This window comes from Crinia signifera, chromosome 2, assembly GCF_055691185.1.
Source record: "Crinia signifera chromosome 2, ASM5569118v1, whole genome shotgun sequence".
Taxonomy (NCBI): Eukaryota; Metazoa; Chordata; class Amphibia; order Anura; family Myobatrachidae; genus Crinia; species Crinia signifera.
In genome coordinates this window covers 82,494,535-82,519,895 of record NC_139218.1, presented here as the reverse complement: position 1 = coordinate 82,519,895, position 25,361 = coordinate 82,494,535, and the positions used below count along the sequence as shown (strand labels likewise).

Genomic DNA, 25,361 nt, shown 5'->3' with positions numbered 1-25,361 from the left:
TCACAATTTCTCCTAACCTTAAAAATTTGTGGTGTTCCAAAAATGACATAATTACTATAGCTTCTCCGACAACCACCATATAGTACTTCTCTGGGTGTAATACCAAAAATCAATTATTTTCTCAGCATTGTATTTTCTCAATGTAGACATGTTATTCTCAGCTCAAGTCCAACAGTACCCCTCAAGCTAAGTACACACTTGCAGATTTATTTGGCCGGTCTGACAACTGGACAATTTTTTTTAGAAATTGTAGGCCCCAATATCTGAGCTATACACTAAAATATTTATTTTTTAAAGTTAAGACTTTTCAGACTCTTAAGGCCCGTACACACTGGGCAACTTTGAGCTGAAAGTCGCTCAAAACAGCATGTTTGAGCGGCTTTCAGCTCAAAGCCACCCATTGTGTATGTGTGTATGGCCTGACGATGATCGGTGAGCGCTGCTATGCGCTCCCGCATCATCGCCGGGCAAGCCACTCATCTGCTGGTATTAACAGCAGATGAGCGGCTATGAGGACAGCTTTGCAAAGCTCTGCATTATGCAAAGCCGTCCACCCCCCGCTGTCAGCGTCGGGCAGGGGGAAAGTGGCACAGTGTGATGCAATGAGCAGCTTTTCCCCCAGCGATTTAAACGATCATCGCTGTCCATCCACCCTGGGCAAATTCGGCCAGTGTGTATGGACCGTAAGGGCCTGATGTTGGTTCACTCACAAATGCAAAATCCCTCTCTCTCTAATGAACAAAACCATATGCACTGCAGGTGGGGCAGATGTAACATGTGCAGAGAGTTAGATTTGCACCCCCCCCCCCCCAGGATCAGCACCTTAATTTGCCTATTTTCAACAACAAGGAGGGTGTCATAGCGACAGAAAAGCATAGGGCAGATTGCTGCAAATGCACACACACCACTGGATATTGTAAGATTTTTGCTTTAGAACAACAGATCGCAAAATTGTGTTTTTTTTTTGGACAAGATTTTCACAATGTAATGGCGTAGCACCGTAATGATTGTTTGAACACATTGCACGATAAATCAGGCTGATGTCTCAATTATTGCCATGTGGTTGTCTGGCTGTTTGCATGATTTGTTATTTGATTAGTAATAACTACTGTACTGTCTGTCAATACAGAGGTTGGTGGCACTTACCAAGCAAGCAATGGAAGTGTTGGTGGTGATAATAATGATAACACGCAGTCTATACTGTACCTGCAGTGTTGTAGTGTACTAGAAAAAGCTCCAGATGACAATAAGAATGAGATAAATGTCCACTGTAATTAGCTCTAGTTGTACAAACTGAATTACATGAATTTACTGTCCCCGCAGCCATAGATCAAAATTATATATATGCCACATCGTTCAGTGTGTACTCACAATCAGTTTGTTCCCTTGGTGGTCCTGCCAGGCAAGCTGCATGTCTAATGGGACGACCCATGGAAGGAGGGCATGCATTTTAAATGCAATGGGTAAAGATACATAGTGCCAGGTGGGTTCACACTTTATTTAATGTGTAGTGTGAACCCACCTGTAGTGTCACTTTCCTTTGTAAACATAAGAAAGTGAGTGCGACACACTTCCGGTGGGCGGACCAAGTAGCTGGCCGCATTTTACGAGCTCTCCTGCTCCAAGCTCCAGAAAAGCTGATCGGGACCAGTTGCTGGCGTCAGCTAACAGCGGGAGACCTTGGGGTACTGGCAGCGGAGATAGCGGTGGGTAAGAGGCGCCAATCCCCGGCTCCCCACCAAAGAAACAGCCCCGGAATCACCGCTCCCTGCACGGCGCTGAGAAAGACGGGCGCCATCTTGGAGTCCCGTCCCGCTCCTTACCTCGCTGCGGCACGCGGTACATCCACCACCGGAGGCTCTGCTTGCCTCCCCCCGCTGCCCACAGAAGTGCTAGACCCTAAACGGCCCCCTGCTAGCCTGGGACGGCTACAGTGCAGATGGGAGACGACTCGTGGATCCCGGCGGCCATCTTGGTAGAGGCAGCCGATGCTGGGCTGCATTGCAAACGCAGCTACCAGCACACAGCAGCGAGGTACTGAAAAAACAGGAGACTGCCAAGTGAGTACCCACAGTGAGACTGTGACAAGCCCCAACCCCTACCAATTACTGCAAGCATATTATACTCTGTGAGGACTGAGAGGAAAGGCCGCCATTTTGTGACACCAGCAGCACGCTGACCACAATTATATGACCTCACCTCCCCTAAACCTGCTTTCAGGATACATAGACTCATATTTCTGCAACAACTGCTAATCTTCCTACAGTATGTCTTCCCATATCTGGTAGACACTTTGCACTGGCAGTGGGTGAAAACACTGAGAGACTTTGTGCCCTACACCCTGAACACAATTCTGGTAGACGCAGATCCTAACAGAGTCAGGGGCATTCTGACCACCGTACCCCCACTGCACACATTGGTGCGGTGCTTCTCCTATTTACATACAAAACCTTGGGACCAGCTCTTCCCCCATGCAGTGAAGTGAAACTCTCACTGCCAAGCTGAAACAGGCGAAAGAGAACCGGATGGTCACATACCTTACGTCTTACATAAGACGACGCTACACCTCTGACGAGATATAACCCCCCTCACACGGAAGTGATCTCTTTACCATTGTCCTAGGACACAGTACATCATGGAAAAATACGTGGGAAAAGCTTCAAAGGGAGGCAGGAGTGGTACTTCGGCTAAAAACAAAGATACACGGGCGTCCTCCTCCCAGGCTTCCAGCACACCATCGTCACCGGCCGACAATAGGTCACCCCAAGAGACAAGTTTCCCTACACATAGCTCTTCGGCCATTGCGAGAGCTCACGAAATCACTGCTATATTGTCACCCTTATTAGATGAAAAATAAGCGGGCCTGAAAGAAGCCATTGAATCTGCAGTTGCCCAGTTGGGAGACCACAGCTCCAGATTCGAAGAAGCTGAACAACGCATTTCAAATGTGGAAGACGACTTGCTTACAGCTAAAAACACGATTGCGTCACAAGAGGCCACCATAATGGCTATCCAGGACAAACTAGAGGATCTGGAAAATAGAAATCGGAGGAACAACTTGCGTCTCATTGGCCTACCAGAAACCGTTAAACAGCGAGACTTGATGGATCTAGTCTCCAAGTGGCTACCGGAGGAACTGCATTGCTTACCAAGAACCGGTTCCATGCTGATAGAGCGAGCCCACCGTATCGGCCCAGATACTCAAACAGGGCGGCGTAGACCACGTCCGGTCATCTTCAAATTTCTAAATTACCTAGATAAAGTGCTAGTGCTTGATGCTTACCGTAAAGCCGGAGAGCTACATTACCAAGGTGAAAGACTGCTACTGTTCCAAGACTTCTCTTACCAGGTGGCGATGAAGAGGAAAGATTTTGCTCCAGTATGTAAATCTTTGTTTGATGCTGGCATCAAGTTCGCACTTCTCTACCCGGCAAAATTACGTATTCAGCGAGATGGGAGGCAGCACTTCTTCGACTCTGCTTCTGCGGCCCAGAATTATATAGACTCTGTTACGAGAGACACCTTACTCCTGTCTGGGGCTGAATGACTGCTAACACCAAAGATCCGCAAGTATAGTGCCCCTGTTGCAGGGTTGTATGACGATAACAATGTCTAATCTTCGCTTACTTCATTTATTTTTGATTACATGTAATGTGTCCACAAGTTTCGCTAATTTAGCCACACTACCGTATGTGATATGGCCCCCTCTTCATTTACACCTAATCAGCTGTTCTATTATTAATAATAGTTATGTTTGGCCCGGTTGGCCTACAGTTTGGGTTCACAAAATTAGGAAAAAAGTTAGAACTGTTGTGATATTATTATTATGCAGTTGGTCTTCTTGGTGGAATGTTTGTCTAGAACTACATGTGATGGTGCTCCAGCTCGCTGGGACTGGAGACCCCACAAATCAATCATTAATCCTAATTATGATACTTCCAAAGTCTGGTATAGGTTGAAATGAGCACACTACCGAAAGACACACTCATCACACGTAAATCCATTAGATTTTTGACATGGAACATAGAGGGCCTTAACACTCCACTTAAAAAGAAAAAGGTTTTGCAACATCTAAAAAGGTTGAAACCAGATGTTGTGGTGTTGCAGGAAACACACTGGAAGGAGGGTGACCCCAACACTTTAAGAGATAACTGGTTCACAGAGTTCTTTGTAGCCTCTTACTCAGCCAAACAGCGTGGTGTACTGATAATCATAAGAAAATCTTTAAGATACGAAGTCTTAGATAGTTTACAAGACCCGGAGGGCAGATATTTGTTTTTAAAACTAAAAATAGAAGGGGAGCTGTTTACACTAGCGACTTTATATGCACCCACCGGCCCTAATTCTAGCTTCTTCACAGAATTATTTGTACACCTACAGGATTGGGCGGAGGGCCACATAGCTCTGGGAGGTGACTTCAACGTAACCCAACAACAATTCCTAGACAAATCTAACAATGCAGTTAGAAACTCCCCACCCCCTGCCTTAGATCTACTGATACGTTCCTTGGGACTTTCAGACCCTTGGCGACACATGCACCCAGTGGAAAGGGACTACACCTTTTACTCCCATCCTCATAATACTTCTTCGAGGATTGACTACTGGCTTCTCTCCACTCCACTACTCAATAGGGTACTCCAATCGAAAATTGAGCCGATAATGATATCGGATCATGCCCCAACATGGTTTGAACTTTCTTTACCTTCTCCCCTCACTCACTCCTATAATTGGAGATTCCCATCCTACCTAGCTGAATCTCCTGATTTTAAACTAGAGTTGCAACAACATTTCCTAAACTATGTAGATGATAACATTCAACACATGGATGACATCAATTTGTTTTGGGCCGCGTCGAAACCCGTTATACGCGGGCATATAATAGCATATGTGGCGGCTAAAAAGAAGGCCCTAAATGCCAGATACATGGAACTTAGCATGGCAGTTTCCACTTCCTACGCAGCCATGCTACAAGATACCTCCCCAACTTCCAGACAGCATTACCTAGACACTAAGGCATTGTATGATACTCTATGCACAGAAAGAGCGCAGAGCTCTATAGACTTTCAAAAACAAAGATACTTTCGCTGGGGAAACAAATCGGGCAGATTATTAGCTTCAATCGCCCGCGGACAACACCCGCAAACTCACATCTCCACAATTCTTACGGAAAAAGGGCAACACACTAATGCAACAGATATTGCAAACTCCTTTCTAGACTACTATACTAACCTCTACACTTCACCCCCAGATCACCCAGCGCTGGGTATGGATTTCCTCAGACGCGCCGAACTTCCCACATTAACCCAAACCGAGAGAGAGACCCTAGCTGCAACTATCACTGATCAGGAGCTTGAATTGGCTATAAAGGGCCTGCCTAAAGGAAAGTCCCCAGGACCAGATGGGCTAGGGGCCGACTACTATAAAATGTTAGCACCGCATCTTCGGCCACACCTTCTATCACTGTATAACTCCATCCTATCTGGAAACAATGCCCCTCCTGACTTCAATCACGCTAGAATAATAGTGATACCAAAACCAGGGAAAGACCCACAAATGGTCACTTCCTACCGCCCAATATCGTTGTTAAATCAGGACCTCAAACTGCTGACTACCATAGTGGCACATAGATTACAGTTGGTGTTGCCGAAGCTGCTTCATTCCTCTCAAACAGGTTTTGTTAGAGGCAGGTCCTCAGTACACAACATAAGACAGGTGGTAGCAGCCATAACCAAGGCACTCTCTGTGCCGGATGGAAGATCCCTTCTAGTAAGCTGTGATGCTGATAAGGCCTTCGATCGGGTCTCCTGGTCTCATCTATTGAGGATATTCCACGTCCAACAATTTGGGGTAGGATTTATTACTCTCTTCCGAAGGTTATATGACAATCCCACAGCAATTCTAACTGTTAATGGTCTAAATACCACCTGCTTTAAACTAACCCGGGGCACAAGGCAGGGCTGTCCTCTCTCGCCATTATTGTTTGACCTGGCCATAGACCCACTTATTAGACTGTTTTACTCTCAAACTGACTGGCATGGGATAAAATTTGGAACAACTGAGCTAAAGGTCTCGGCCTATGCTGATGATCTTCTCTTATATTTTACCAATCCACAAGTAGCATTTCCAGGATTTCTGCATACATTGTCAGAATTTGAACAAATATCGGGATTTCTGATCAACAAACTAAAGACCAAAGCCCTGGCATTACACAAAGGAGCGACATTGGGTTGGAATGCAAGATTCCCATTTTTGTGGGCAGACAGATCTTTGCAATATTTAGGTCTAACAATACCGATAGACCCGGCCCACCTATATTCGGCCAATTACCCCTCGATAATATCTAAATTGATAGCGGATCTCCGTTCATGGCAATCACTGCCTTTATCGTATATTGGCAGATGCCATATGATTAAAATGATTGCATTTCCTCGATTACTATATAACATCCAAATGCTCCCTCTCCTGATAAAAGATTCGGACTTACGCATTATAAATTCGGCTATTAGTAAATTCATTTGGGATGGGAAGAAACCCAGAATATCCATGTTCAAATTGTCTCAACATGCCTCCCTAGGGGGAATTAATCTACCATGCATTAAAAGCTACGCACTAGCTGCCAATTTTCGCTATGCGATCGACTGGATACACTCGACCAATAATTATGTGAACATGACTATTGAACAGGCATTTTGCCCTGGTGTGCCATTACCTAGCCTTTTACATATGAGGCCGTCGAATTACCCTGTCGAAGTTACTGGGAATTTATTGCTAATTACAACATGCCAGGCATGGCGGGCTTCACGATCCAGATTAGGGTTGTCCACACATGACACGTTATTCAACTCACTGCAATATAACGCTCAAGTTAATGCACAGATATTACAAAACAGCAGACTGGCCAAACAATGTGACATAGCGGGACTAAGGCTACTATCTCATTTTGTGGACGAGGAAGGTAAAACAGTATTGTCTTATCAACAAATTTGTGATAGCTACCCAAATGTGGCCATCCCCCTGTATGCATACTTCCAACTGAGGAGTTATGTTACCAGTCAGATTAAACAAATCCCAACTGCAGATATTTCTACAGGACTGGATGTAATGATTAAACATGCCCAGAATAGGCCATGTAATACCTCTCTGTTATACTTACATATTAAGAGGCGCTTGGACCTAGACACCTTAAACACTGGCTTAGCAAAATGGTCAGCAGATCTTCCTGATATACCTTTACCCTCGCTCCTGTCTGCATTTGTAAGACTGAACAAAACCTTGGTCTCGGCCACATACATGGAGATGCAATACAAGCTATTGCATCGTGCTTATTACACCCCGAAACGTAGATTGATAATGGGTACAGCTACTGACTCGTGTTGTTTTAAATGCAAGGCACCTGACGCTGACATACTACATTGTATGTGGGGCTGTCCAGAGGTAAGGGCCTTCTGGGATGCAGTATGTCACTATATCAAAGCACAATATGATATCTACTTCACCGCAACCCCCGAGTGGGCACTATGGGATATATACCCAACCCCTAACACCATCCGACAGTCAGCAGGACAGAGAATATTTCTATCTAAGGTAGCTGCTGCAACACGCAAAACCATACTATCACAATGGATATCGTCTAATACGTTAACTATTACACTATTATTACCTAGGATAGCATACCTCTTCCAGATGGATTGGCTAGAGATGTCGCTGAATAAAGATATAAAAGCAAAGAAATTTTTTGCAGTATGGTTGCCCTATGTTAGATCTCTGCCTCCATCCACTAAAGCTAGTCTAAGACAGTCTGTTCAGTTAACGTCCTGGTACAACCTCGCAACTCTACAATCTAACGCACCTCCATTCTGACGCCTTTCCAATAAAGTATCTAAATCTGTGTATCCATAACTAAATTTGTTGATCTGAGCCTGTGTGATGTATAGTGTATTATAAGATGGATAGTTCATGTCCTGACAAGCAATGCTCAACCATTTGTTTGTCGACTTTGTAAAACATCTCCACCACAGGTTTATTATTTGTATTGCATGTTATACAGACCTTATGCATTTGACGCACTAATTTTTATCCTTTGTATTGCACGGTTCTACAATAAAATATTTTTGAAAAAGAAAGTGAGTGCAAAATGCACATTACAGCTAGAGATGCAGCCATTTCACTCCACAATGAGAGGTGGGTACAGTAAGTGTCACTGCAGACAAAAGTAAGAGATCCTGTGATACTGGAAAATCACTGCTTCACAAACATGCCAGCTTTGGCTTAGTAGTTTTTAATTAAATGCAAAACTATTAACTGCCTGAGTTGCTGTTATGAAATGGTGCTTAGAGCAGAAAAGCTTAAACTTACATAAATACATTCAGGAATTTTGATGTGGACTTTTGCCCTGTGGTGTCATAGTTGATTAAGTCAGACAGAAATTTTTGTTTTATTTTTAAATTGATTATTTCCGTTTCCTGCGCGGATAAATGTAGTGATTGATACACTTTCCTTGGTACTGTTTACCTAGAACGGCGCCCACGATCTATATCACGGGTATCTTGCCGCAAATCGCAGGCATCGCATGCATCTTATGTGTTTGTAATGTTAAATGACCTTCCAGTCAACCAGATCAACCCAATTTTACATAGGGAACAATGTTAAATTCCCTTCCAATCAACCAGATCAACCCAATGGACCCGATTTTACATAGGGAACAATGTTAAATTCCCTTCCAATCAACCCAATGGACACGATTTTACATAGGGAACAATGTTAAATAGCCCCCAGACCACAAATTGAATTGAATAACCACCCTGAAGTGTGAAATGCCCCCCCCCCATTGTTAACGTCACCCCGCGGTCAACGTCATCCCGAAGCGTGGCGAGCGCAGCAAGCCTGCGAGGGGCGGCGGTACGCGTCCTCTTCATACCCCCACTATCCACGTCGGCGTGGAGTTGAGAATAAAAAGTGTGGCGAGCGCAGCGAGCCACCGAGCCCGAAGCGTGGCGAGCCCCGCGAGGGGACACTGATACCTGTGAAGCCCGCGAGGGGACATGGATACCTGTGAAGCCCGCGAGGGGACATGGATACCTGTGATACCTTCACAGGTATCCGCGTCCGCTCGCCACGCTTCGGGCTCAGTGGCTCGCTGCGCTCGCCACACTTTCTATTCTTAACTCCACGCCAACGTGGATAGTGGGGGTATGAAAAGGTCGGAGGACGCGTACCGCCACGCTCGCCACGCTTCGGGATGACGTTGACCGTGGGGTGACGTTAACAATGGGGGGGCATTTCACACTTCAGGGTGGTTATTCTATTCAATTTGTGGTCTGGGGGCTATTTAACATTGTTCCCTATGTAAAATCGTGTCCATTGGGTTGATCTGGTTGATTGGAAGGGAATTTAACATTGTTCCCTATGTAAAATCGGGTCCATTGGGTTGATCTGGTTGATTGGAAGGGAATTTAACATTGTTCCCTATGTAAAATCGCTACAATCGCACCCATCACATCGCAGGCATGCGATGTACATGCGATCAACGCGATGGGCGCCGTGCTAGGTAAACAGTACCCGTTCCTTAGTAAAACTGTGATTCTGATCCCACATGTACTTAAATATAGGTGCACAGTAATGTTAAGTAACCAAGGGAATCATTAATCGGCAACTCACTCATCAAAGACAAAACTGAAGCAGCACTTTTATTGTATCTATTGTATGAAGCAGATAAAAGAGTGGAGCAGTGGAAAATAGCCCATAGCAATAATAATAATAATAATTTACTTATGTATTACATCATCCCATAGATTCATAACAATGGTTCAGCCCACAACATACTGTACTGTATATACATTTTACTTACAACAATTGTATTTTCGCCAGTCAGTACAGTAAACTAGTATTTACTTTGTAGATAGGACATCAAAAAAATATGTTGAATCATACCTCCCAACATTCTGAGATCCAAACCAGGGACTCCCGCATGACCCACAAAAAATCATGACTGTCCTGCCAAAATTGGGATAGTTGGGAGGTATGATTAAATGGTTTCTCCCATAACTTGATGAAATGATGCTCCCATAAGCTCTTTGCTTTCTTACAAATCCTCTGTTTTATATGGACACAGACATCTAATATAGATAAATATATAAATCTGCTTACATAATGAAACACAAAAAATATTAAACTTTTATTGTTGCCTGGATCATTTTTTTGAACAAATAACCTGGGACTTTTTTAAAGCAAGGCCAGTGGCTTTTTTTTTAAATGTCTTAAGCAAGGATTAAAAAAAAAAAAAAAAAAATTAAGCCAGGGTATAAACATAGTAGTACCCCATTTACATGTTACACCACACAGGGGTAGTACTCCATGTACCAGTGGCGTAACTATAAATTTTGCTCCCCCCTGCCAAAAAGTTTGTGGCACCCACCTCCAGGCTCCTCTCCAGCATGTTTCCTCAGCATGTGACGTCATGACATCTCACGCATAAGGGAGAAGCTGAAGCAGGGAAGAGGAAGAGAGACCAGCATACACTGCTGCTTCCCTTGGCTCCGACGCATCCCAGGCCCTAGCATGCCCATCCTGTACACAGTAGCCAATAGCCGGCTCTGTGTACAGTCAATTGAATCAGTGGGGGAATTTGTTGTCTCTGCCATGGCCCCACCCGCGCTGCGGCTGACTCGCCTCCAGTGCTCAGTCAGTGGGCAACGGCAGGCAGCAGCATGTCAGTGCAGGGAGTGGGTGCCGGCGCACACACAGACCCTGCTGCTGCTTTCTCCCCCAAGCGGCTGCTGGGGCTGCCTTACAGTAGCTATGCCACTGCCATGTACACATTATGCCACAGAGTAGTAGAACCCCATACAGTATACATGTGTTTTTGCTGGTGTCACACAGCTCCAGGGAAAGTACCATTATCTGCTTCTGCTGGGGATAGCACAGCTCCTCCTGCTAAAGCCATGCTGTTGCTGTCTGCTTTCCCTACTGAAAGTGAAACTACATTCAGAGAGAAGTATCTGATTGGTCCAACCACCATGCATGCTGATCAGCATCCCCTCCACTCAGACACAGCTCTCCGCTATCTTCAGGCCACTCACCCTGCCACCTGCTGCTCTCCCTGCTCCCTGGCGGCAGGAAGAGGCAGGGAACACATAAAAGAAAGGCACAGTGAAATTATGTTGTAGCCTGTTGTGACTGGAGGGAAGATTTGCCAAACCTGTGAGAAGTTGCCCATTACAGTCAATCAGAGACTATAAAATGATAGATAAAAGCTGGCTCCTTTACCTTATCTCTCTCCATGGCTTGATATATCTCCCACTGGGTTATGAAATGTGCCTGAAGGTCCAGCATGTGAGAGATGGGAGCAACACCTATGAGTGAAGAATGGGACAAACTATTGCATAATCTGTGCTTATTCTACACACAGAGACTGCTACACCTGACACCTGTATGACACTGTTTGGGAGATAGGGGGAATTCAGTAGGTTGCTATAAATTACCATGGCTCATTTATCGCAGGAGGTTATTTCAGTTGAAGCTGATAGACCACATTATCAGGGATTCCGTTTTTTGTACGAACACGATTGTGAAAACACAGGGATCCGTGATAATTGCTCGGATCCCTGTACTTTTGCATAAAAACAGGTACACTGTACAGTGAAAAAAAGGGCATTAATTAAAATGCCCCAAAAAAATGTTGGGCAAAGAAATTGTGAAAAGTCCTGTAAAATCTACTAATTGAATTCCCATCAAAGTGTATTTAACTTTGTGTGACCTTAACCCCTTCAGTAGTGGGGTTTTTTTTGGGGAGCGCTCCCCACTGGGTGAGTTTTTAATGGGGAGCACTCCCTTAAAAAACAAACACCACTGCCTCCCTGGGTCCGGGCAGCGCCGCTGAACGGTCAATCAGCCACTGCCCGGCCCAGCCCCCGGTGCCCCGTCCCTGTCCCCAGCAGCTGGCTTGTCATAAGCCGGCGCCTTGTATAGAAAAGCCAGAAGGGAGGGGGCAATCCAGAGAATTTTCCGGGCTTGCCAGACTGGGCACTGAGGCACAGCCCGGAAAATTCTCGGGATTGCCAATGAAAGGGTAATACTCAGTTTAAAAGATAAGCAAAATTAGCTAAAATTTACCTTTTTTTATATTGTCCACGTCTTACATCATTGGGACCACTTACCAAATTCTGGATGGTTGAGCAAAACAATTCTGTTGCATGAGGAACATTGATGAAAATAACCTCCATTAGTTTCAGCACATTCCCGATTTATTCTTGCCAATCAAAGCATTTTAATAGCCCACTGAGTCAAGTAGTCCTGGTCATTTTGTCAAAATTTAAAAGGCAATCCATTACAAAAATATCTACCCACTAATGCTGAAGAATATATTGGCAAGCACCAGAACTATTACTGGAAATAGAAAAAAAAATGACAATTTAAAAAAATGCAGTTTTGCTATTTCATGTGTAACACAGGATATGGGCAGTAAACTAACTTTTCCAAGCAGTGAGGGTGACACCATACACTTGCATAACCGACTACTGTATGTCTTGTGTAAAGACACAATTTAGAGTGAATGTTTCCACATGCATAACCCACCCGTATCCCCACCCCCCAATGAATCAGACATTGAGATACTACTGTATTTGTACAGTTCACTTTCCATTATTGTGGCTCAACATTTCAATGGTGAAGTATACAGTTCTAGGAATAATTTTGTAGTCCGTAGTAGAAAAATGATAACTACAATCTTCCTTTAGAAGAACTGATATACAGTATATCCACCTAATAGGGTGTAGATACGTTAGATTTAATCTATTTTTCTATTCAATTTTGCATATATAAGCAAATCGAATCGAAATTGAATGCATTCGATTTCAATTCTATCACAATGCGCAGCCCCGCGGCATCGAAATCAAATAGAAAAATAGACTTTGTAGGCAAGATCTGTAATATATAGTCTAAATCGAGTGTGTACACCGCACCATGCGATTCGATCCTGATTAAATCGGGATTGAATAGAAAATGAATTGCACCATGTGTACACCCCTTGACTATTCCATTTTAGTTAGTACACTGTACAAATTTAAATGGAAAATTTAATTTGTTTATTGTTTTCATTTCAAATAAAGAGTAATTATGCACAGTGAGCTTATTCTGCACCCTACTGTTTCCCTAGACCTGGAGGCACCAGTGGTCACTCCATTTCATTGAACATTATCTGAATTTAACATTTTCAGATTTACACACTTCAATTTAAGCATGGCTGCTGAACTGTATTGAAAATAACATTACAAAGTGAGATTGAAAAACATAATAATCTGTCAAATTCAACTGAAAAAAAATACAAATATTGGATAATTGATTTATTTGTCCAACTATCAGAAACAATTTTTTTTTTTTGCATTGATTTTTTTATTTATTTTGGTGACTCACTGTCTGTAGCTGCTGTAATTAGTGGGTATACGGTAGTCAGCACATTTTATGTTGAGCCTCAAAGTTCAAACTTTAATGTTAATATGTTCAAGCACATGATTCTAAGAAAGGGATTTGGCCTTGACATATCAAAAGAAGGCTTTCAGCTTCATGCTAAAGTAAAAGTAACAATCAAACTAATTTATAAAGTACACCCAAAGTAAATTCAAATCAGAAGGTACTAGCTGGTGCAGGACTCTGGAAGAGCCTCCACAAACTGAAAGTGCTCCTTCATACAGGCATGCTTAAGGAACAGCATTAAAGAACCACCACCTAACCATATAGCACCACAATGAAAAATGTATAGAACTATGGTTTGAGGAGTTGTTTACTTAATGTTTATTTGAAAACTGTGTATACTACATACCTTGATTTTCAAGGGACAGTGACGATCATTTGTGAGGGTTTCGCAGTAGGACGAACAGTTGGTCATAGCACTGGCCATGCCACAACAGCGGCAAGAATGGAAATGTGGTCTTACAGAAAGTGACACAAGCATAGGTCATTCCCCCTAGCCATGAGGCCATGTCCCCTAATTTCAGGTTCTCACCTTTGCCCCACGACCGCAGCTTAACAAATTACAGTATAATACTGTAGTAAATATTACTGGATCACTGAGGTGGCAAAGTTGCAATTCCAAAGAGACAGATCTTATTAAGCAATGTGAAAAATCGACAATCTGTGTGCCAAGCAACATAGGCAGCGATGGAAGCCAGCATTGGCAAAGTACATAAACAGTTGCCAATGTTGACAGCAACAGAGAAAAGAAGACGACCATGTTGCTTTTGGCAGCATGGTCAATGCAATGGAGAACAGAAGACGACCATGTTGCTTTTGGCAGCATGGTCCATGCTAGCGATGTCCCTACATGCAGTACTGATGTAAAATGTTGCTTACAATGGGCAGGAGTGCACATCATCAGCGACATAGCTGGTATACACTAGATGTTGTCCAAGATAGGCATATTGTCTAGTGTGCACCCAGCTTAAGGCATGGCTGTGTCTGCATACAAAATACTATGATACAATGTTTTCCTGAAAAGCAGAATATTGGCATGATCCATATTATTTTAAACATGCAGACTCTTAATATATTACATAAAAATGCAGATTGGGAATATAATTTGCCACATATTGCAGATAACATGCTGCTGACCTTGTCTTCTTCCTTGACCTCCCTTTCCAATATAAAATTGAATTGTCGACCTATGGTGAATGTTCTGGACAGAAGGTAAACGGTATGAAGTCAGAAACCCTAGCGCTGCACCTTACTCCTAATACAAGGAGACTTTTAGAGCTTAACTTTGAGTATCTATTGTGCCCACAGTCCATGAAATATTTAGGCACTCAAATTACTAAATCTTTTGACCAATTGTACAAGGCCAACTATGTTCCCCTTTTGCAATCCATTAAAGAGGATATAAGCAGGAGGGCTCCATTGTATATATCTTGGATGTGATGTATTAATGCCATTAAAAATAATATTTTACCCAGGCTCCATTATCTGTTCCAGACGATACCAATAGTGGTTCCAGATTCTTTCCTATGCTTAGTTCAGTCTCTATACGGCACTTTTGTGTGAGCAAACAAAAAGTCCAGACTATGTTGGGGTTGTCAGTTAGTGGAGGTCTAGGCCTCACTACTTTTGAAAGTTATCTTGCCTCTCAACTGAGTCCTATTATGTTGTGGCATAACGTAACAAAGGGAAGCAATTACCACCCTACCCATCTCCGTTGACTCCCCTCTGACACCATCCCCATTTTCAGTTGGGTTGTATGAGTTGGGTTGTTGGGTTTCACGCGGGATTTCTACATACTGTATAATGGGTGACTTTGCCCCTCAAAATGTTTCAGATCTTTGTGAAAAATATGATTTGGAGTCTACACACTATCTTGAAGATAGACAATTAAAGAGTTTTATTCAGTCTTCCTGTATGACACAACAGATCAGGCGACTCACTGCGTTTGAACGCATCTTCACCTACAGCCCTCAGCTTAAAGGTTCCATTTCTGTTCTCTACTTCCTCTTAAATACTCACCCTAATGCAAATAAAGAATCTTTTGGAAGGGCTTGAGAAACAAATGTGCAAACACTAGGCTATTCGCTCTGGGAAGGGAGGGCCAGGGGTGTCCAGAGGGTGGACACAGGGGTTTGGCCAGTGTTTTATGGGCATGCCCACAAAAAGGTGGGTGCACCCATGAAAATGCTGGGTGTACCCCTGCTAACCTGCATGACGATGCCTGCTTGGGGTGGGCGGCATATAGCGGCAGATAGCAGGCCTGGAATAAAAGTCAGTCTAGACCAGTGTTCCCTCTAAGCTGTGCTCACGTGCGCACAACTCGATGAGCGTGCGCACAGACATTACAACAGAGCGCACAAAGCAGCAGTGGTCCCTTTTTGCAGTTTTGGACTCAATTAATGTGTGTTTCACCCATTAACTACATTGTGTGCTGTGTTTTGAATGTTTAATATCATTTTGAAGTAAAGTTAACACAAATGCTGAACGTAATTTTCCAGTTATATATAAGTGACGCACAAAAATGTAAATTTCCTTCCAAAGTTGCACAGCCAAAATCTTTTGCCGCACACAGCCTTCGTGAAATTAGAGGGAACATTGGTCTAGACTGATTTTTATTACCGAAGGGGAGAAAAATCATTTGATGGAGAGCAACAATTAAATGATTTCTCATTGCGAGTGGATGTGCATTGCGAGCGGATGCAAACTTGGGGGGGTGTGGGCATTCGGTGGGACGGCATTGACCTGTTTGCTAGGCTGCCTAGCGAACAGGTCTGAATCAGGCCCTAGGGATTAATATAAAACAGGAAGCCTAGGCAGATATTCGACTATGGGTGGCTAAAACCTCTATCAACACTAATGGTGGCTAGATGTATGTTGACACATTTTGTATGGCCACTATAAATCTGCAGGGAACAAATGGGAAATGTTCTAAAATTGCTACTATTGATAGTATTGTATTACAGGTTGAGTATCCCTTATCCGAAATGCTCGGGACCACGAGCATTCCGGATAAGGGAATATTCCGGTTTTTGGAATAATTTTTTTTAGCCATACTTACCTGCCCCTGGTGGCCCCTCGGCATCCATGGAGTCCTCCGGCGTCCACGGCAGGCCACTAGCACCATCTCCGGCATCTCCAGCGGTCCCAGAAGTGCTTTGCGCAAGTTCCCAGGTGCGCCGGTAACGTCACCGGGGCGCGCGCGCACTCCTGGGACCGCTGGAGACGCCGGAGAGGATGCTGAAGGCCTGCTATGGACGCCGGAGGACTTGGTAAGTATTAAAAGAGGGTTAAGGGGGGGGGGGAACAAAAAAAATTTGAATTATTCCAAAAAAACACGGTTTTTGGAATAATTCGGATACGGGATACCCGACCTGTATCTGTTTGCGCCGTCTGTGTGTGCAAATAAACATGTATTTCCCTGTTTATTAAGTGTCTCTTTACTGTCAAGTCAAATTAATAGACTCAGCATCTGATGTGTCACCTCAGTGCCTTAGTCACCCCTGCCCAGTCCAATCCCATTATACTAAAGGTGCCCATACACAAGTCCGATTTGGCCTGTTTTCATCCAATTTGGAAGGATCAGGAAAGACATATCAGATAAAAACTGGCGAAATCGGACTGTTTAAAATCTGATCTTACCTCTTATCTCTGTGGAGTAGGGGGGCTGCCGTGATGCCACCCCCCTTCCTCCCACCACCACTGCTGGTGCCTGCTGGTCCCCGCCGCCGCTACCTGCTGGTCCACCCTGCCAGTCCTGATCACCCATCGTGGGAACAGTGCATGCGCATTATGCCCCCGCAGCAGCCCATAGAGGCATCCCAGATGGAGGGAGCACCTCGCTATTGGACTGCTTTTGGTGACTGGAAAATCGGAAGTCACTGTCAGTCACAGACTACATGCATCGGGCTTCACACAGTGGCAGATTTTACCTGAGAGGGCTGCAGCCCATAGGTGAAAACCACCACTGCTTGCAATGTATCGCATCCGATCAGGGCCATAGCTGTGTGCCAGCAGTGCCACACCACAGGCACACACCTATACCATGCAGAGTGGGGAAGCGACAGGCAGGAGAGGCACTCTCCACGCTCTGCACTTTGGAGACACCCCCAATGCCGCCTTTTTTCCAATGGCAGCTCACCGGGAGTCCTTTCATCGCGTGTAAAGAATGGCACATGAAGTGCCAAATAGTATGTAGCCATCTTATGAAGCTGCCGGGGAAGGTAAAGGAAAACCAGGTCCAACTTGTCCCTTGGACAAGTTGTACCTATGTATGGGGGCCTTTACCCTTTTTTCCCTGATTTTTCTCCAGGTACTGCTCTGTCCTGCTGCTGTGGTGGGAGCCTATAGGTTATGCTCTGGCTTCCACTGTGCATGTCATGCATGTAATGCATGCGCACTTGTAACATAGGGGCAGATGTATTAATCCCTTCAGTGGTGGGGCTTTTTTAGGGAGCCCTCCCTACAGGGCAATTTTTTTTCTTTGAGAGTGCTCCCTAAATTAAAAACCCACCACTGAGTTTCCCGGGCATGCACTGCTGAGCTCTAGATCAACTGCTGCCCGGTCCTGCAACTGGATACCCAGCTGTGTGCGGCGTGACATTAGCAAGGTCTCGCCACACACTGCCAGGAGGAGGGAGCCAAGGCCGGGCAGTGACTGGAGCTAAGCTTATCACTCAGCGGCACTGCCCGGTGCAATGAGGGGGAGACCGTGGCAATGCCGGAAATTTTCCGGGAATGCCAGTGTTAGCACTGGCACAGAGCCCAGAAAATTTCTGGTTTTACCAGTGAAGGGGTTAACATTGGAAAGTAATAAAGTGGTAATAAAGTGGAAGCTGATAAAGCATGAGCCAATCAACTCCTAACTGTCATTTTTCAAACTCAAATTTTTTTGTCACCATGCAGTTTTATATAAATAACACTGATATGAAAATACACCAGCCTATGAAGACCACACCTTGCTGGAAACTTGTTCTAGTTGCAGTGGTACAGACAGGGATATTTTGCATGTTAATTAATCTAATTGCAAAATTACAAAGAGGGGCATTATATACAGAATAAGTGGTAACAAAGCAGGATTAGAGAGTAATAAGGCAAAAACTGGGAAAGCAAGGCTATGTGCCAAAATGTCTGCCAATTCTACAGCTGCATTGTTTGTGGCTTTGGGTCTTTTGTTGATGAACACTGTGCCAAATGTCAACCAGATTTCCATCAACAGTCACAGATTATTACTTTGATTCTTTAAAATGTTCCCATTTTTTTGTTCTGACAAACTGGTCAGTACTATTCTACTCCTTGCTGGATACATGATAGGATATAAAACGCAACCAAAATGTTTTGTGATTATGTCAAAAGATCTGTCAAAGAAGACATGTAGTACTAATCTGTACAGTGCATAATTGTATTATGGTCAATCCCCTCCACCAGCAAATTGTGAGGCTACTGGGCTGACCCGTCTTGTCCCTTACAATCCCATTTTCACTACAGCAAACACCAGTGGCAGGTGCATGCTGCACCCTTTCATCTGATCGGATCAAGGCAGTCCCAATCAAGACAGCGGGACAGAGCCCTCAAATCGCTCCTGTCCATCCAAAATTGTGAAGGTTGCAAGGTATGTGATACTTTCCAGTGGACATGTAAATTGGGGTACATATTATGAATGTATAGAGGATACAGCAAAGGTATTAAGATCAGGTACAGTGGTCACATCATGTTGGGGATGAGAAATATTCTGTCCTCAGTTAAAGGGTTATGTACAGTATGAAGCCTTGGAAAGAGATTGGGCCAGACTGAATTATTGCCGACAGTGACATAATTGGTCTTTTTTATTTTGCAAGTGCACATGCATGAAAATTTCATAAACTCCTCATTACCTATTACATAGAGTGTAAGTATAAAGGTGCTGTTGCAATGGATTAAGACAATATCAAACCCAAACCCCAACCCTAATAAGTGCACCCTAAAAGGGTAGACTATATAAGCTTAAAGGTTCATATCTGCCATCAAATTCTATGTTTCTAAGTTTCAAAAACGTGGCGGAAAGTGTTAACCTTTCTGGGGCAGTGACTGAGAGGTGGTAAGTAGGTGGTAAGTAGTGCATGCAATAATGGTCTGTATACTGCCATATTATGGGAGTGTCGCAAGCAGCTGCATTCCCAGTAGCAAGCATAGGAGGCCTTAGTCAGATGGACAAACTGCCTTAGTGTTGATGCAAGTGTCAACGGTGTAACTGATAGTGGCATAAAAAATAGGTGTTATACAATAACGTGCACGGATGCCACAGTGCACATTCGGTTTGCGGCTGCATTTACATACAGTACACTTGCAGGATGCTGCATGCACTTTAGTGCGCGACAGTATTGCTCAGTAGTAGGCAGAGTAGGAGTAAGATATATTGCAGTATGTTGTCATTTTTAGACATCCATGAACATTTTCAGAACCAGTTATCTTAAATAACCAGCCAGCACTTATCTTCACCAACCAGCTGTGCTGCAACGATAGGACACAATTGTACAGTCATATTTTCAATGCAATTTGACTTTCTACTTGCATTCTGAGGTCCCACTCACAGTGCAGATTCCTTCATCTGTCAAAAATATTTGCTGAAGACACAAAGGTGCGCTGCTGCTGGAGAAGCATTGGGCAGAACTGTGAAAAATGCTTAATCAGGGCCTGATTCAGAAGGGTATGGGTCATTGGGTTGACCCATTGTAGGTCAACATGCATTGGGTTGACCAATGAAAGTTGACAGGGCTTAGGTCAACACCTGAAATATGTCAACGTGGCTAAGGTCGATATGGCTGGAATATCGACACAAGGATTAGGTCAACGATTGCAAGGTCAAGAGTCAAAAGGTCAATAGGTGATTTTCAAGTTTTCTTTGACCCGAATAACGACATAGTCAACAAGGACAACATCAAAGTGTACCACGACCCCTCACGTGGCTCTCTGCGCTCGCCATGCTGCGGGCACACTATTTATTCTCCCACCACGCCGTAGTGAATGTTAGGGCATGAAATATCGCCTGTTGGCACATGTCGGCTCAAAAAAACTGTCATCCAAAACTCATGTCATCCATTTGATACACACTGGGCCATTTTGCCCAGCGTGTATGAGCAACGATGATGGGAAAAATCGCTGAGCTGAAAGTCTTTTCGCCCTTCTGATCGATTTCCCGGGGGTGGACCACTTTCCATAGCAGGATACTATGGAAAGCGGTCCACCCCGTCACTCATCTGCTGGTATGCAGGAGTGCTTACTGAAAGCTGAAAGCAGCCCAAAAAACAAAACTGAGCTGCTTTCAGCTCAAAGTCGCCCAGTGTGTATGGGCCTTAATATAGAGGAGTAATGCAAATACAAAATATAGTCTTATGCTTTCTATTAAAAAGCTTACGTTTTCCAGTACAATACCATTTCTACAATGAAAATTCCTTTTCGATCCTAACACAGACACTATGATTTTATGCTGACAGGGGTTCATTTCCACCGGTACCAAAATCACTTTTTTCAGTGATTATTTCTATTTATTATACAAATTCCACCACATATGTGAACAAGTCATCATAACCCAACAGCCCTCAATAAACCCATTATAAAAAAAAAACCTATCAAATGAGCTTAAGTCAATGGTTCCCAATCTGAGCACTGTGGCTCCAAGGCGGGCCACAGAGGAACTGCAGTGGTGCCCTGAGTTGGTGGTCCAGGACCAATTCAAATTATTTATGGTCAATGTAATAAGGAAAAATAGTGCTTGTGAATATGTGGATAAACAGAAGTGAATCATGTTTCTCATCACACAACTGGACTTAAAAATGACATATAAGCACCACTTATTTCATTTAATATATTTATTTTTTAAATCCCAGTAACAAACTATTGGCCTACGGGACCCATGGAAAATCTGATACTCTAGTGTGCTTCCGATTCAAAAAAGTTTGGGAACCACTGGTTTAAGTGCTATCTTGTCAAGGTTATCCTTAATAAAGTAACCTATCGAGTATCAGACTCGCAGGACACAGAGGCGTAACTAATAATTGTGCGCCCCCCTGCCGAAAATGCAGGGGGGCGCCCCCCCCCTAAAAAAAACCAACCAAGCAGCGGGGAGCCGTGGCGCGCGTGGGGGGGGATTGAGGGGAGAGAGCGTGTGTGTGTATTTGTGTGCGTGTGTATTTTACCTTGGGCCGCATCCGTCCGCGCCGGGTCCCGGCTCTCCCGGCTACTGCTGCTAACGAAAGTGACACTTGGAAAATGGCTGCCCCCATACAGCAGACAAAAAACTGTCTGCGGTATGGGGGCAGCCATTTTCCAAGTGTCACTTTTTGTATCAGTGAGAGCAGCGCTGCGGCAATAGCCGGGACCCGGACGGTGCACACAGGCAGCCAGACAGTGACTGTCGTCCCGCAGCCCCCCCGGCGCCCACATACCCTCAGCGCCTCCCCGCCACGGCGGGGGCTGCGGGACGATAGTTACGCCTCTGGCAGGACATGTTACCATGTGTGGGGTATACCAAGTACTGGTACATTCCATGATGATCGTTACGATGCTCATCACATATTGCACCAAGGTCAACATGAACAAGTTCTACACATGAAAATCTCGACATGGATCTTTCACTTTTTTTGTGTCAATGTTGACACCTGAGCACGTGGGCGCTCAATCAGTGTCCACACGGATGAAAAGTAAACGTATATGTGTCAGCCTTTTCCATGTCAATGTGTTGATCTTTTGTCAATGTCAACCTTTGCTTGTGTCAACCTATTGGCTGCCCACCTCGAAATTGTCTGTCAGTCATCCTGATACCAATAGATGTTATAAAGGCATCACTGATAGATCCCTGCAAAGAACTCCATAAGCGAATGTTTTTCAAGATTATTTAATTCAGGAATAAGTGCAGAAATGCATAATGATTTAACCATTATTGTATTGAAATGTTCGCAAGTCAGTTTTTATGCCAAAACCAAAATTATTAGTGCTGTCACCCCTATAGATATCCAGTTACAGTGGTTTAACTAGAAATGTTGTGCCCCCCTGCTAAAAAAAATTGGGCTACTTAAATGCTCATTGACAGGCGTTACATGCTCGTTGCCAACGGTTTCATGCTCATTGCTAGGAGTTTGTGCTCATGCTCATTGCCAGGCATTACATGCCTGGGGTTTACATGGTCATTGCTAGGGACAATTATATATATATATATATATATATATATATATATATATATATATATATATATATATATATATATATATATATACACACATACATACATACATACATACATACATACACACACACATACACACTGCTCAAAAAAAAAAAGGGAACACTAACATAACACATCCTACATATGAATTAATGAATTGTTCTTATTAAATACTTTGTTCTTTACGTAGTTGAATGTGCTGACCACAAAATCACACAAAAATTATCACTGAAAATCAAATTTATTTACCATGGAGGTCTGGATTTGGAGTCACGCTCAAAATTAAAGTGGAAAAACACACTACAGGCTGATCCAACTTTGATGTAATGTCCTTAAAACAAGTCAAAATGAGGCTCAGTAGTGTGCCTGTATGACCTCCCTACAATGCCTGGGCATGCTCCTGATGAGGTGGCAGACCTGGACTAAAGCATCCACCAACTCCTGGACAGTCTGTGGTGCAACCTTGCGTTGGTGGATGGAGCAAGACATGATGTCCCAGATGTGCCCAATTGGATTCAGGTCTGGCGAACGGGCGGGCAAGCCCATAGCATCAATACCTTCGTCTTGCAGGAACTGCACTGACACATACTTAGATTTAGTCATTTAGCCTATAGGTGAGCTTAAATAATTGATTAAGCATATATATCAACATATTTAACACGTAGCACATATCCCCACTATAAACTATATTCCTAAATGTTTGAAAGGTTTATTTGATATTATTATTTAACACTATCTACACTATATAAATAAGTTTAAGACTTATTCAAATTAAATAAGTTTAATTGAACACCACAGGAAGTGATGTCACAAGTCATCCCTATAAATACCCTCACTAGGTCCCACACCTGGAGAATACGCTTGCACAGGCCACATTGAAGTAAGAGAAGAGGACAGCAATTTCTTTCCCAATTAAATTGGCTAATGGATCAAAGGGTATTGGATCCTAATATTGCATACATTTTGTTTATCTATCAGGGGCTCTTAAACCTGATTACAAGCCTTATTTTGGAAGGTATTTGTTCCATTCATTTAGAGGTATGTACTTATCTTAGTAATATGGGTAAAATATATACACCTTGGATAAAATGGAATATAAAATCCTTGTCCATTTATAGGTTAAAAAATAAAAGCGATCACTGTCATCGATAACCCCTTTGTACGTGAACACAGTGGTTTTGGTTCTTGGCAACACGTCTCTAATTAAATGATGAAATTAATACTTAATTCCTAATGGTACGTATATTGTTCTTTTATTACCTCTCAAAAAAATCAAAAGTAAAATTCTTATTGCTATCAATTATTGAAACCCATAAAATGTATGCCAATTTCTAGGCGTCCATCTAGTATTGAAATAAAGGAAGATTAAATATCGGCAGATCATATGCCTTGGATTAATTAATACAGGTACAATCAGCTTTTTATCTATGAAATATTAAAATAAAAAAGATACATGTAAGACTCGTATATTTTTATATTATTTGCAGTTATAGACTTTCTTTTCTTGCTTTGAACTTCTATTATCAAGAAAATTGTTTGAGTTTACTAAAAGTTACAATACCATCGAATCTTTAAAGGTACGGTTCCATGGCACATCTTTAAAACAATCCTTTTTTGTAAAAAAAAAATTTGGGTACAAGATTATCTTTGTAAAATATCAACCTAATGCAATGGTTATAAAATATGGCAGATTTTATTGTCATTATTCCACCTGTAGTCCCTCTGTTCCCTATTTCGTTCTGTTCAATGTATGTATTTTTTGTCAGTTTGATAAATGGATTAATGTCAAATTGAATTTACGTCTTTCCTATTGTATTATGTTTACAATTATGTTCTATTTTTATAGATTCATAACAAAAGTATCAAACCCCTGATAAAGTCTCATAAAGAGACGAAACGCGTCGGGTACTTTGTATGATCCTTTATTCCAAGAAAATACTTCCAGTCCAAGAATATTTGTTTTTATGTATTTTACAATAAATGTTTTATATTTAAGAAGGAATCTTGGTTGATTATAATTGCAAAAGTAGTAGGAAAGACAAAGATTTATTATAGAGGGCGTTGTTTAACACTATTGGTTTTGTATTTTGGTGTAGATCTCGCTAGTAGGGGATCTAGTGTTATTAGCGACCTATATTTGTAAAGCGCAATTCTAGTGATATTGTTCTGATACAATATATATATATATATATATACACACACAATATATATATATATATATATATATATATATATATATATATACACACACACATATATATATATATATATATATACACATATATATATATATATATATATATATATATATATATATATATATATATATATATATATATATATATATATATATATATATAATATATTGCAAAAAGGAAACCGTAACTTCCAGGTAGCAATACATGCTACCCAGGAGGACCTCTAGCATCTATCCATCTGTCCAGTAGGATCTCTGGCATCTGTCTCCTCCAAGGCAATGGACATTTTTGGTGGGACATTTTCAGCAGATTCTATATGGACAGCCTGATCTATTGCAATCTGCAGAGAACATGCGCTCCCACAGCGCCGGCTCACCAAAGTTACTGCTTGGGCTGCAGTGCCATTGTTACACCAATGTCCAATTTTATCCATTTAGAAGCAAGTGGAGACCCATCATACTTCTGTGTTACTCTGATAGGCTCATAAATCTGCAGAGATA

At 42.8% G+C, this 25,361-nt stretch overlaps 1 protein-coding gene across 4 annotated transcripts in view; it reads right to left on the bottom strand.

Moving 5' to 3' along the window:
* The window catches only part of MAP3K15 (mitogen-activated protein kinase kinase kinase 15), a 249,258-nt gene that overhangs the window by 135,561 nt on the left and 88,336 nt on the right, over positions 1–25,361 (bottom strand). The window lies entirely within an intron of this gene.